The sequence below is a fragment of the Pieris napi genome, chromosome 12 (genome assembly GCF_905475465.1).
Source record: "Pieris napi chromosome 12, ilPieNapi1.2, whole genome shotgun sequence".
NCBI lineage: Eukaryota > Metazoa > Arthropoda > Insecta > Lepidoptera > Pieridae > Pieris > Pieris napi.
The window spans coordinates 12,369,431-12,383,206 of record NC_062245.1 but is presented as its reverse complement, the minus strand read 5'-3'; the positions used below and the strand labels follow the sequence as shown (position 1 = coordinate 12,383,206).

General features: G+C 33.5%; 1 protein-coding gene across 5 annotated transcripts in view; it reads right to left on the bottom strand.

Moving 5' to 3' along the window:
* Window positions 1-13,776, bottom strand: part of LOC125054465 (diacylglycerol lipase-beta) — a 55,333-nt gene extending 41,557 nt beyond the window's left edge. For 4 of the 5 annotated variants that reach the window (XM_047656382.1, XM_047656385.1, XM_047656384.1 and 1 more), the window contains exon 1: window positions 1,858-2,225. The gene's annotated coding sequence lies outside the window, so the exon portion shown is untranslated. Of the gene's footprint in view, window positions 1-1,857; window positions 2,226-13,538 lie in introns of those variants that run through there. The other variant, XM_047656383.1, reaches the window with a different exon arrangement.

Here is a 13,776-nt window from a genome sequence, read left to right as displayed (position 1 = left end):
TTCGACCTAGGGTCCGTAAAGAGCGTACCAATTTTTAAGAGGCCGGCAACGCACTTGCAATGAGAGTGTTCATGGGCGGCGGTATCACTTAACATCAGATGAGCCTACTTCCCGTTTGCCACAAAAAAAAAATTGTGTCTTTCATCTCAGAATCTTACTGCTCCGCCAATAGGCATCAGTGATTGCAATCAGACAGTGGATTAAACGCATACTTATATGAAAACATACCATAGAGAAAAATACCGGCCTATCGAAAGCGTTCCTCTATCAAATGTACCAACGATGATAAGGAAACGGTAGTAAGCGTATGATAGATAAAAACAAAAGTTGAGTTATCACTAACGCGTGGGTTTCAAAGTACACAAAAACATGTCAATATTCACCGTTTCGTCCTTATTGGCGTAAATTGTTAGAACCTTCATCATCGGACGTCGAGGCATATATACAAAATTCCACCCGTAATACCTCGACGTCCGTCGTTCCACAACTGAGCATTTCTTAAGGCAATTTTTGCCGCGCACCACCACTATGTGAATCCGGCTACACACAGATGTGGGTACCCACGAACCAAATCGACTTAGGGTCCTTCAAGAAAGGAGCGTCCCAATTCTTAAAAGACCGGCGCATGTGAGCTCTTTGTCAATGTGAGTGTCTATGGGCGGCGGCATCACTTAACATCACGTTGTTACATAAAAAATAGAACCAATTTATGTGTAGAAAAGGTTCTAAACAAAATGAATTAAAACCAGCTCGTCAGTGTACAATAGCCATTTTGACATCCGTAATGTCCCCATATCCGAATAATCCTCTTTATATATATATATATACCACGAACACAAATAGAATTTCAAAATGTCTTATTTCCGCAATTCAAAAGCGAATACAAATAAATGATGGAATCTTCTTTATGTAAGTAATAATCAATGAGACCACTTTAGATAAGATTAGAGATTATTTTGTTTTGAAGATTTTATTACCAGTTAATGGGCCGCATGCGTCAATAAATTTTTATTTGTATGATGACGTTTTTGGTCTTTACACAACACAACAAGATACAGAACAACCACCGCTGTTCATAGATTGGCTCAAGGAAAGTGCTTCTTGGGGTAGTAGAAGTGGGGCGTGATTATCGTGATTTTGCCAAGTTTCTTACTCATTTTAAAAGGAGACGTAATTTATGTTAGGTAACTTACTCAAGCTTTTTAATGACAGTGATATCGTCGCCTTTGGAATCGCACTGCCAGAAGTTCGAATTAGTTTAGTAATATAGATTGTATAAGGTGTGCAGCGCCAAAGGAACAAGCCAATCGAAATGCTGTCCACACGACGTTTCGAACCGCCTCTCGCTAAATGCGTTCAAGGAAGGTTGCCCCAGCAACCCACCAACCCACCCGGGTAGGAGCAATTTATGTTTATAATATGATGTGGAGTAGATTACCGTATACCGTTTTGGACTAATCAAACTATATATAACAATTTATTTCGTTTTATTTAATTTTACGAATATGATGAAATTAGTGCTAAATTAATAATTTAACTATAATTTATTTAAATACGAAATCTTGCATTTCCTACAAGTCACTGTCTACATGATATAACTCTTTATCGATAGATAAGATAAATATCAATTATTTATTGTTAAACATCATTTAATAATCAAATCTAAGCGCTAACCAGCGAATCTAAGTCCCGTAACATATCATTTCATAATAACCACGTCGCACCGATTTTAAAGTGCAATCATACTTAAAATAATGACAAAAAACTTAACCGTAAGAATATATTTTACGTTCTGCTGATTGGTTTAGAGAATACGAAAGTCCATCAGAAAATAAACTGAGAAACATTAATGCTTACCTTCACTATATGATCATTTACCAGCAGCTAACGAATTAACTCCTACAGGTTCCGCCAGTTAGCGGTCGTTGCTCATCTCACTTATAACTTCTTCATATCATTCAAGAATTTGATGAAATGAAAGTAACTTGTGACACTTGCTCACAAAATCACTGAACACTTCAACCGCAACTTGATTCCTTTCACTTGTAACACTTCTACAAATTCACTACGGTCGGCCGCCTTGTTTAGTAAATTAAAATATAGATTACATAAACCGGAATGATGCGCGTTAATTTTGTTTATTAGATAGTATTTTGTTTATTGGTCAAATGATTTTACACACGCGTCATTCGCCAGCCGGTTGCGGACTGCGACTGACATTCCGCATTTGATGGTAGCTGTACACACTCGGCGAGACACCCCGAGACAGGCCGAGGGCGAGAGTGTACAGTAGAGCTCTCGTCTCGCCTCGCTTCCTCGCAGTCGGTCTCGCCTCTCTCGGTCGCCTGTCGGTTTTTTGCGCACGAGTCAAAGGGTCTCGCGAGTAAAACGAGAGCGACCTGTACACACTCGTTCAATCACTTGCTCGATGACTGTGGTTGTGACAGGACGTATCGCACAATGTGGTCTAACGAACGCGAATTAGAGTTTTTGGAGTGTTACCAAAGGTAATCGTTGTTATGGAATCCGAAGGATGTAGGACACAAAAATAAACAATCTCTACATGACGCTTGGATGCGAATAAGCCGGCCGATGGATATCCCAATTGAGGAACTAAAGAAAAAGCGAGATTCACTCATGGCTACGTACCGTGGACATAAAAGAAAGATTAATGCATCTATACAATCAGGCGTTGCTTATTGCACAAAGACAAACAGCAGCAGCGGTTTCCATGTCCATTATTAACGGTGTTTTAAATACAAATAACGTAACGAGTGTGTACAGGCTGCGCTCTTCTCTCGGTCCTCTCGGTCGAGACTCTCGGCGAGAGGCTCTCGCCGAGTGTGTACAGCCACCATGACAGGTGGCTAGTGGCGGCGCGGCGCGTCGCTGACACAATACCGTAGCTCACATCGTCGCGCGCCGGATCTTTCGCTCGCTTTATATCGCAATTTAGGGTTGATGTTAGGGTTTCCAACCATACGGCTAAAACGAGTTTTGTTCGTTCATATTCATCATTATATGAAAAAGTATATCGTTATACTTACTTTTAGACCGGAACTGAAATGATTAGCATCTTAAACATATATTGTCCATTTTATTTATTTATACTTTTAAGTCATACAATAATTGATCCCCGCTGTGTAATTTAAAAATTATAAAATCTTAATAATTAGTTAAAATAAATAAAAGTTAAGATCAAACTATGGAACCTGAGGTCAGGGACAGCTAATTATTATAAAGCCTAGCAAATATAGCTTATAATGTATAAAATCCTTTGGGAAAACCTTTATGTATTACTTTAACGGTTTTGAACTCAATATTTCGATCATATATATACGTTCGATCGTGTATGGCCGTTCTATTTTGATGAAGCTAATTCGCATTTATTAAAACTAAAAACTATTTGAAAATCTTTTTGTTTTAGTTCTCCGACAACCCTACCCTAGTGACGTCTTTAAGTTACTGTATGTGCCTAGAGTGAAACAGATAGCATTGAAGAGTAGCTCAACTACTTTGGAAAAACTCTTGACACATCATCAAACCATTGCTTCTTAGACAATTACAGAAATAAATGTGACTATATTAATATGATATAATAACGAATGTACTACAATCGTTAATTTGTTAAAACACGTTTCTTTATTCCCAAATTATCATAATACGGCCAAAATTTTTATTGCTTATGTGCTGAATTTAACATATCATTTATTACTAACGAAACACACACACAGAAACACAGGTCATTCTGCCAGACAGTTTGCGTCTCAGACGCAAAAAGTTAAAAATAATGTACTTAATAATAGTAAAAAAATATATAATAATAAAAATTAACAGTGTAAGTAAATAAGTTTTGGAAGATAAATTGTTACTATAAGAAGTAGATACATAAATATTTTTGGGTGAATTAAAAACGTTAGAAAAAGATCTCGAGGGATTTTTGTTAAAGATTTTTCAGCGTTCTGTCTTTCTATACAGTAACTTTATTAATAGATGTTTTCTTTTCATTATTTTTTAAATAATAAAACCTTTTTTTGTATTCTATATTATCTTCAGACTTATTATTACCTCAATATGATTCATGGTTTTCCATCTCTTTCCTTGTATACTTTTTTATACTTTGTTTAAGTTATTTTAAATATATTCATACCAAGGTCAAATCTAGTAAAAATATGAATATATACGCAACGTTAAGATAACTAGAAAAGGTTACAACAGATAAATCATATTATTTACGAGTTATTTGTAGTTAATTAACATAAAACTTTATCCTTATACGATTTATTATTGAAACCGCTACAATTTTGATACAATAAATAATTTTGTTTACATAATTACTTAATATCGATAAAATTCATGACTTTAGATTGAAATTCGATAATTTATTTCCTCAACTCAAAACCGAGATGTCCGAGAAACATTTATTTTAAATACAGCGCCATCTGAATATCGTTTAATTCAACATAATTGTTGAACGTTTTAATATACGGAGTACCAAAGTCACACTTTTACATACCTATAGATTTAAAGGGAAATTGATATTAAGTTTTTCATGAATTTTGATTGTATGAAGTAACAGGAGACAAACGGTCAGGAGGCTCACCTGAAGTAATGGACATTCACATTGCCTGGAGGCTCGCAAGTGCGTTGGAGGCTATTTACTTTATTCATAAAAACAACAGTCTAAAAGCTCTCTTTTAAATGAAATATTATTTCGTCTCCTGTCAAATTGCGGTGTGATGAAAAGAGATGCTTAAAACATTGAAAAGACTGGCTTAATGTCACTTAAAGCGTTAATAGCAGAAGTGGAGAAACACTTTGCCCTTTCCCAATTATTCAAGAATTGAATAATGCCAATCAACATCAAATGGGCGCTTGTTTTGATTGTGAAGGCGTTTCATTTACATTCCTATTGTTAAGATTGTCATGACGAGAGTGTAATTAAAAATTATAATAAACTACGTGATTTTTATTGTTATTCATTGCCATAGCTGGGACTTTGTTTAACGCGGTTGGTTTTTGAAGTTATACTTCTTTATGCACGTTATGAAAAATTTATGAGGGTGAAATTTTACGATGCGCGCGCACCGTGACACAAAATTCAGTATGGGCGCCGAGATGGGAATAAGACAAGTAAAAAGAAATAGAATATGCGTGACGTATGACCATAATGACATTTGTAGTACCTTTTAAACAAATAATGCAGTTTTAATTATTTTTTCAAAGAAATTTAGCAATGCTTTTTCACAAAGACCTTAGTTAAAAGGTTATGAAACATACCTAGTTATTAAATTAAATTAATAATATAATAAAATAATAAATAATAGACTAAATATTAAATATTGTTAAATTATTAACGCTAAATATCTATTATTAATTATTTAATATTTAAAAAAAATAAAGAAAGCCAAAGAAGTATAACTTCTTACGCGCGTACATAAGTACACGCACCGTTTTTTTTTTTTATATCGTTTTTATATTGTCTGAGTCATTTATATTATAATAGGTATTATATTACATTTATAATAGAAAAATGATTTAGTTTGTAATAAAACTATAATTAATAACCAACAAGTAAACAGACAAAAATGCTATAATAAAATAATCATTAAAATTAAATTAAAGTTTCAGTTTGCTTATTATTTAACCTGTTGCCTTGTTGGTTGGTATTTTTAAACGAATTCAAATCGGGAACTGTATTGAACCCGGAATGATAACACACGCGTCCTTTTACTGTCAAAAGCTGAGATCTTTTAAGAGAAATGAATATGATGATACAGTGGGACCGTCTCTATCGTTACAATTAATCGCCATCCTTTTTTTTAATAATAATAATAATACGCTCATCACTTCCATAGTTGAAAGGTCCTGGCTACACACGATGGGACGTTTATATTTGGAAATGAAGTATATTATATAGCATACGTTAAAAGTATTTATTAAAACGGTCGAGTAGTTTCTTTGTTTATTCGTTACAAACATACATCTTTCCTCTGTGTAATACTAGTCCAGATATAGGTTAATAAAGAACCCGAAAGTAGAAATCGAAGATAACACTTGATTTATGTATAGAATTCTCGATTTCCATGTCAAGGCGTCCGGTATAAATAACAGTTAAATTTAAAACACACAAAATCAACACATTCATATTATGTATCACATAGAACGAAAAACAATTGAAAAGCAAGTCAATCAGTTAACAAGAAATCAAAATTGTGTAGTTAACAGCATATTTACGAATAATACAAAAACACTTCAAAAATCACAAAACAGAAAAAAATTGTCTTTGTATAATAGATAATAGTTTATAAATTTTGTTAAGGATTTTTGACTCGGCCGATCGCCACGTTTGATTTTACTTTTCTTTTTAAGCCTTGTAATTGTTACGATATTTGCCATTTTGATTTTTACCAAATTTTATTTATTAATTACGCAATAAAATATTATTTCGTGTGTGTTGTGAAATAGAGCAGTGTTGGCCTAGTAGGCTTCAGCGTGCGTTCGATCCCCGGCTGTGTACAAATGGACTTTCTTTCTATGTGCGCATTTAACATTCGCTCGAACGGTAAAGGAAAACATCGTGAGGAAACCAGCTTGCCTTAACCAAAAAAGTTGAGGGCGTGCGTCAGGCACAGAAGGCTGATCACCTACTTGCCTATTAGATTACCAAATGATAATGAAACAGATACAGCAATCTGAGGCCGGGGTGTACTCAGAGCTTAATATTTATTGTCAAGAATCTGCATATCAACGGTCACCGAACCGTTCTTTGTGATATTTAAATTTTTTTTTAAATTGAACTGGGGTCAAACTGTTAAGTTATACCGCCATGGACTTCATGCCAGAGGGTTCGCGAGTGCGTTTCCGGCCTTTTAAGAATTGGTACGCCCTTTTATTGAATGACCCAGGTAGTCGAATTGGTATCATAACATATTTCAATATAACCTAAATAATATAGTTAACAATTTTGTTTTATTCTCATAGAAACGGATGTGTTTAGAGATAAATGTACCATCCACATCCTGTTATTATCTTATCAGCACTTTAACTTTCACTATGAACTTTTGCTGATAACTTTTATAATTAATTTCACAAAATCTGTTTTGATATATTTATTGAGTTATTAACTGTTATTCGTTTTAGTGAATAAAATTGCCCATAAAATAATTTTATTTTCATGAATAACTGACAAGTTAAATAGTTTTAAATCAGATAAAATCAAAATTAATTCATACGAGTATGTACACGAGCGTTAATATATTAAAAACTATGGATGGTTTAAATTTCCATTTTCTTCTTCTTTTATTTATTTATTAGTCATTACAGCTAACATACTCATTATAAATTAAAACACTTAGAAAATATACAAAGCCAAAACAGATTACATTGATAAACAGTATATGTGAAATAGAAAACATAAGTGAGTATATAAAAATAAAATAAAACTTATTGTAATCATATAGACACATAAAACTAAAACAACTTAAAAACTTAAACTTCTTTTAGTGAGTATATTAACAGACAAAAAGAAAACTGAAATTTAACATTAAACAAAGGACAATGAATACTTAACATTTCAAAGAAAAAACTAAATTGTTACTACTAAACATAGTCAAAGTCATTACGCCTCTTAAAATACACATCCTCTTTGGTGAAGAGGAAAATATCAACATCATCATAATTAGTGTCATAGTTAGATAAAACCCGAAACATTAGCGAATAATGCATTAATTCGTAAACGTGAATTAATTCGTTCGTACGAGGCACATGAAACAATTGTGAGTATCTTGTCGCATACGGTAGAGGGATTCTTAGAGAAATTAACCACAGAAAATATCTATCTATCTATCTATCCGCCCATTAAGAATATCGTGCATAAGTCTTGCTGACTCCGCCGACGTTCTAATGAGTCTAAATTTAAATATTTGCAAGAATCTGCATAACTATCGGAATATTGTTAAAAACTAAGGAATTTCACAATCTTGTTTTGTATATTTTCGACAGCTTTTATATATTTTGAGTGCTTGCAGAGCAGTGTTGGCCTAGTGGCTTCAGCGTGCTACCCTCATCCCTAAGGTCGTAGGTTCGATCCCCGGCTGTGCTCCAATGGACTATCTTTCTATGTGGGCATTTAACATTCGCTAGAACGGTGAAGGACAACCTCGTAAAAACGTCGACGGCGTGTCAGGCACAGCAGGCTGATTACCTACTTGCCTATCAGATTAACAAATGATCAAAAAAAAAGATACAGAAATCTGAGGCCTACAAAGGTATTTTATAAGGTACGGAGACCAGATGATACTTGCATACTGCAGCACATTTTTGACATAATCAAAATAAATGTATTTTTTACAATTTATGTTTTTAAATGACTTGCATGTCCGCTTTGCCTGTTATGTCATCGATATGTGATAGGCCCATTTTTTCATCTAATAATATCCCAAGGTCTTTTACTAGTTTTACTTGTTTTATTGTGGTTTTATTGTGGTTGTCGATTTTGTAAATGAATTGATTTTTTTAGTTTTTGCGCGATAAAGTTATCTTATAACATTTGTTTATTGAAAGTTTATTTTTTTGTAATATATTATCCCTATTGAGATCTTGTAGAATTTGATATAGAACTACAATTATCTATAGATTTTATTCTTAAGAAAAAATGTTGACATCCGAACAGTATTTTTGGTGCCTCCCCATTTCTGAAGGTTAGCCGTTAGTCTCGTGATGCGTGTCTTGTCCTGTGCCAGATGCACCAACTCCGAAGTCGCAATACCCGTCCGCTCCCTTACGTTGCGAAGCGCGTTTCCATTTACTTCCAGGGGGAAGAGCGTAAAGCGTAAGGAGTGTAAACCAAAATTGTAACTGCTACCATTGACATGATGCTTATCTTATAAAAACTCTAGTTTTTATTAAAAAGATAAGATCTTTTTTAACCCGGAATTACATATTATACTTTCCAGATTTGGTAATTAATATTTAATTACTGAAATCGAGATAATTACGATTTTAATGTATACTTCTTTGCGAGTAGTCTAATTGCAATGAACTTTTGAAAACAATTTGAAATTAAAATTAATTTTTTCACACATTCTGTTAATATTTGCCGTCTGTATACAAAATTATTTATGTTATTTAAATCAGTCATTTGCATATCGCGTGATATCGTTAAAATATTCTTGGGGATATTCCATGGTATATTTTGTATGTAATAAAAATGCGTATAAATTAAAGAATTTGCTAGTCCTAGGCTTGCGATTCTCTACCCTAAGGTCATAAATTGATTCCCGATTTAATCCTTTTTCTAAATGCGATGTATATGTCGCAGCCAACTAGCTTAAGTAGCCGTTCAATTTCTTAATTGGCCGTTGCCTTGCCATTTAGCCTAGAAAAATGTTCTGCCAGTTGATAAAACGGCTAGGCAAATGGCTTGGATCAATGACGTTTCATTACTTGCCTAGCCTGTTGACTGTTAATTTAAATTTAATTCCACTTTCTGCCACTCTCAAACGAAACGAAAACTTTGATGGTGTTTTCTAAAGTTTCATGAAAAACAACAAGTACAATGGAAGAGTGTAGTGACAATAATAATGTGAATTTGACTCAAGCAATTTAATTTTAAAAGAAATATTTTTTATGTTTCATCTTTTCTTTTTGACAAATTATATAATATTAAGCTGCGACATATATAACATCTAGTGAGTGTGGGCACTTTTTTATATACATTACCGTCAATTACGCGATATTCCCTATTAATATTGTACAATTGGTATCTAAATCTCTCCTGCTACACTGTATACATCCTATTCACGGATTTATTTTTAACATTCAACTTCCTTCATTTCATCAGAATTTTTTTATTGCGCATCATAACGTTTGTAAACTCGCGGAAGTCGAATGCATAACGTAGCGTTTCCTGACCTCGTTCTTCGACCGAAATCTCTGCTCATACAGGCACGTTCAACATTTCTGGTTTCATAATAATCTCGTTTGTGAAATTGCCAATTAATACCTCCTAAAGTTTAAAAGAAAGTATCTAGGGGTACAAGACTGTGTGCTCTGCCTTTTTAACACTCAAGTGGAATGTTAATTAAATGCAGGTTTTACAAAATAGAACATAAACGCTAAAAAATATTAAGAAAAAATTGTTCGTAAATCATCATTTAATACCACGGAAAACGCTTATTTAAACCTATTTTGGGCAAATTTTGAAAATTTGGATCTGAGGGAGCGACCATAAGAGTAAAAATTTATTGTTAGTACACAGTTATGTGATTTTTGTTGGTTTAAAGAGCAATGACTTCATACTAAATCTAGAAACGGGTTTTAAAACGGAATTGTACCCAACCAAATTGATATAAAAATATTTTAATTCAATATTTTATACGGTAAGTCATACATACGCTTGGTACGTTATAGTCATAAATTTACGCGGCTACAACCTTTTTAGGTCTGTGCCTCAGATTTCTGTATCTGTTTCATGATCATTTGACAATCTAATCGTCAAGTAGGTGATCAGCATCCTGACGCACGCGGTAGACTTTTTAGGCCTAAGGCAAGCCGGTTTCCTCCCGATGCTTTCCTGCCAGCGAATGTTAAATGCGCACATAGAAAGCTAGTCCATTGGTTCACAGCTGGGGATCAAACCTACAACCTCATGGATGAGAGCCACTTGGACAACACTGCTCGCCATTACTATACTTAAAAAAAACCTATCTAAGCGACTCTAAGTCACTAGTACTAAAGTAAATTTAATAATGCAATAAATTCGCGTTTATATCCATATGTACCCATATACTAAAAATATCACACGTAGAATTTTAAGGAAAATAAGGATATTGCATCACAACTAAACTATTCTTTACAAGTACATTTTTATTATGTTTGCAAGTGTTTGCCGTCTTGAGTTTTACGACGTTCCGCTCAAGCGCAACAGACAGGGTGTCCTTCTAGTAGCATTTGATTGCTCTAAATATTTGTAAACTAATTCAGATTCCTGGCAAAGTGCCAACATTGTTACAGAAACTACAATAGCTAAAGATTCTAAAGACTAGAAATTGGACCTAAATAAGTCGTACTAAAGAATTACGAAATATTTTAATGTGGGCTTTAGTTGTAGTTGGATGTTACAATATTACTTGTTGTATGATTATAATAATATGTATAATTGGATGAATAAATATTATATCATCATCATATTATATTTCAGAGAAAAAATATCTTGAAAATCCGTGTGGAAGACATTGTGTCATAAATTAATCACTGAAGCAACTACCTGAGTCAGTCATAATTACTGCTGTAGAAAGGAAACTTTACTAGTTTTCCATATGGTAGATAGTACCGGTGACTCCAGAGTTGGTGCTTTCCTCGCTTAACGAATAAGTATCTCAATAGCAAGGAAATGTTGCCAGCTTTGAAGGTACCTACAGGGACCAAACTTTTGGTATAACTATTATTACTAAGTTAAGGTTTTAATAAATAACGACGAATCACAAGTGTACATTGTGTTACCTACGTGAATAAATGATTTTTGAATTTGAATTTGAATTTTAAAGGAAAGCTTTTATTACTTTAATAATATTGTTATTACTGTATTTTTTAAATTAATTCTCAATAAGGTTAAAGTAAATATTTTCCATTTAGCTTCTTCTGTTCGGATAGGCATTCTCTACCAGTTCTTCTAGCGTAGTACATTTCATGCAACATTCACATCTGCATGTGAATGTTGCATCATAAATATTTACCTAAAATCAGAAATGAATTCGGTCGCAAAAATATAACCTATTTCTGAGCGATTTTTTCAATAGCTTGCCTCCTGAGATACGGGCATTACTAACAGTGGACCCGTTTCGAATACATACGCCTGCATTTTTAGTAGATGGATCTTGATGCAGTAGCGTACCTACGCCGCGATGGCGGCGTAATATATTTTTACTTTTTATGTTTTAATTTGTATTATCATGTATGTTTTAAATGAGAATAAACTTTAAATTTGAAACCTAAACTTAATAATTAATAATAATACACTATGTTATTCACTAAGGTTTTTCATCTTTTAATCGTTGTTATCTCACCTAACTCCATATAAAATATTGTATCATATTTAAACGTCTATTGATATTCAAGTTCTCAGGTTAATAGGCTACGCCTCGTTGACTACCAACGCTATTTCCATTTTAAATGTTGTATTTTATTGGGCCTCTATTATATAGACCTACAGGTCACATTTGAATTTGATGAAATAATATAATGTAACACTGACTTTGCAGTGTTAAATAATATAAGTATGTACTTGTAAACGACTTCTTCAACGTGTATTTTTGCTTAAAAATTTAAAATGCTTGCATTTGCCCGTGCATACTTTTATCAGTGGGTTCTCGAGTTGAGGAATAATACAGTTTTCTATTAGTAAAAGTATAAATAAATAACACAGTGGCGCTATAACCTCTTTTGGTCTTGGCCTCAGATTTCTGAATCTGTTTCATGATCATTTTTTAATCTAATTGGCAAGTATGTGATCAGCCACAGTTCTAAGACATGTCGGTTTCCTCACGAAGTTTTCCTTCACCGTTCGAGCAAATGTTAAATGCGCACATAGAATATACAAAAAAGTTTCAAACATTTGTGTAAGAAAACAACAATAAAATGTATAAAATACGTAATAACTAATTCACCGGTACTGTGTGATGGTGTGAAAGTGGGGGTATGTACGTGGGGGTGTGTATGTGGGGAGTGCTCATGGTGCAGATAATTTAGCGCTATGGATATTCTTAATACTCCTAATCTGTTAATCTTTGTCTAAATTATAATTAAGTTTATACTTAAACTTGTAAATGTTAGACTGAGTACGTGCGATCGAATTACGGCTGTGCACCAATGGACGTTTTTTCTATGTGCGCAATCAACACTCGTTAGTACAGTGAATGAAAACTTGGTGAGGAAATCGGCGTTAGTAAGTTCACAGCGTGTTACCACAGACTGATCACCTACTTGTCCATTACAATGTGGCCTAAGGGTTGAAAACGCCACTGGTTTATCACATATCATCACATTGTAACATTTAAAAAATAATTAAGGGCATAAAAAAGTTCCGGTACTTGCAACTAATCGATAAACTCTAGATTCATTAATTATTGATTGTTCGTGACTGATAATTTTAGTATAGATATAAGTATATATAGATATCATCATTCGTATATAAAACTTGTTTATTTTATGTTTTATAAACTACTAGAATATCTCAAATCTTAGTATTGTCTTTTATTAACATAACTTTTACACATTTAAAGAAAACGCTTTTTTTACCGGATTGAAGTTATGTGGTTATGTGTAATGGTCACCGTGACCACGCACGCTGTAAAGCACGCGAAACGTCGGAAAAATTGAAAATTATGTAAAATAATTATAAGTTTAATAATACATAACTTCAATCCATTAATAAAGTGTTTCTTTAAATCTCAAATCCTATAACGCTATAATATATTATCACTATTATGTTATATACAAAGGCAAGTTTATTAAAAAACCAAAGCGTAAATACTTACTTCTTAGAATGCAAGAGATTTACATAAGCGACTCCCAGTACACAGTTATAAACCAGATTTCATAATTTAACCACTTTTCATTGCGACACCAACGGAACACCCGAGATCCTGTCGCTTTCGCTTCACAACACAATTCTTCACTAAGCACTATATCTGGACGATATTACGATGTTGTTAAACGCGATGGCCGCGTGGCAGCAACAAGACTGCTTGTGGCCGACAGACCGAGACATCGAAT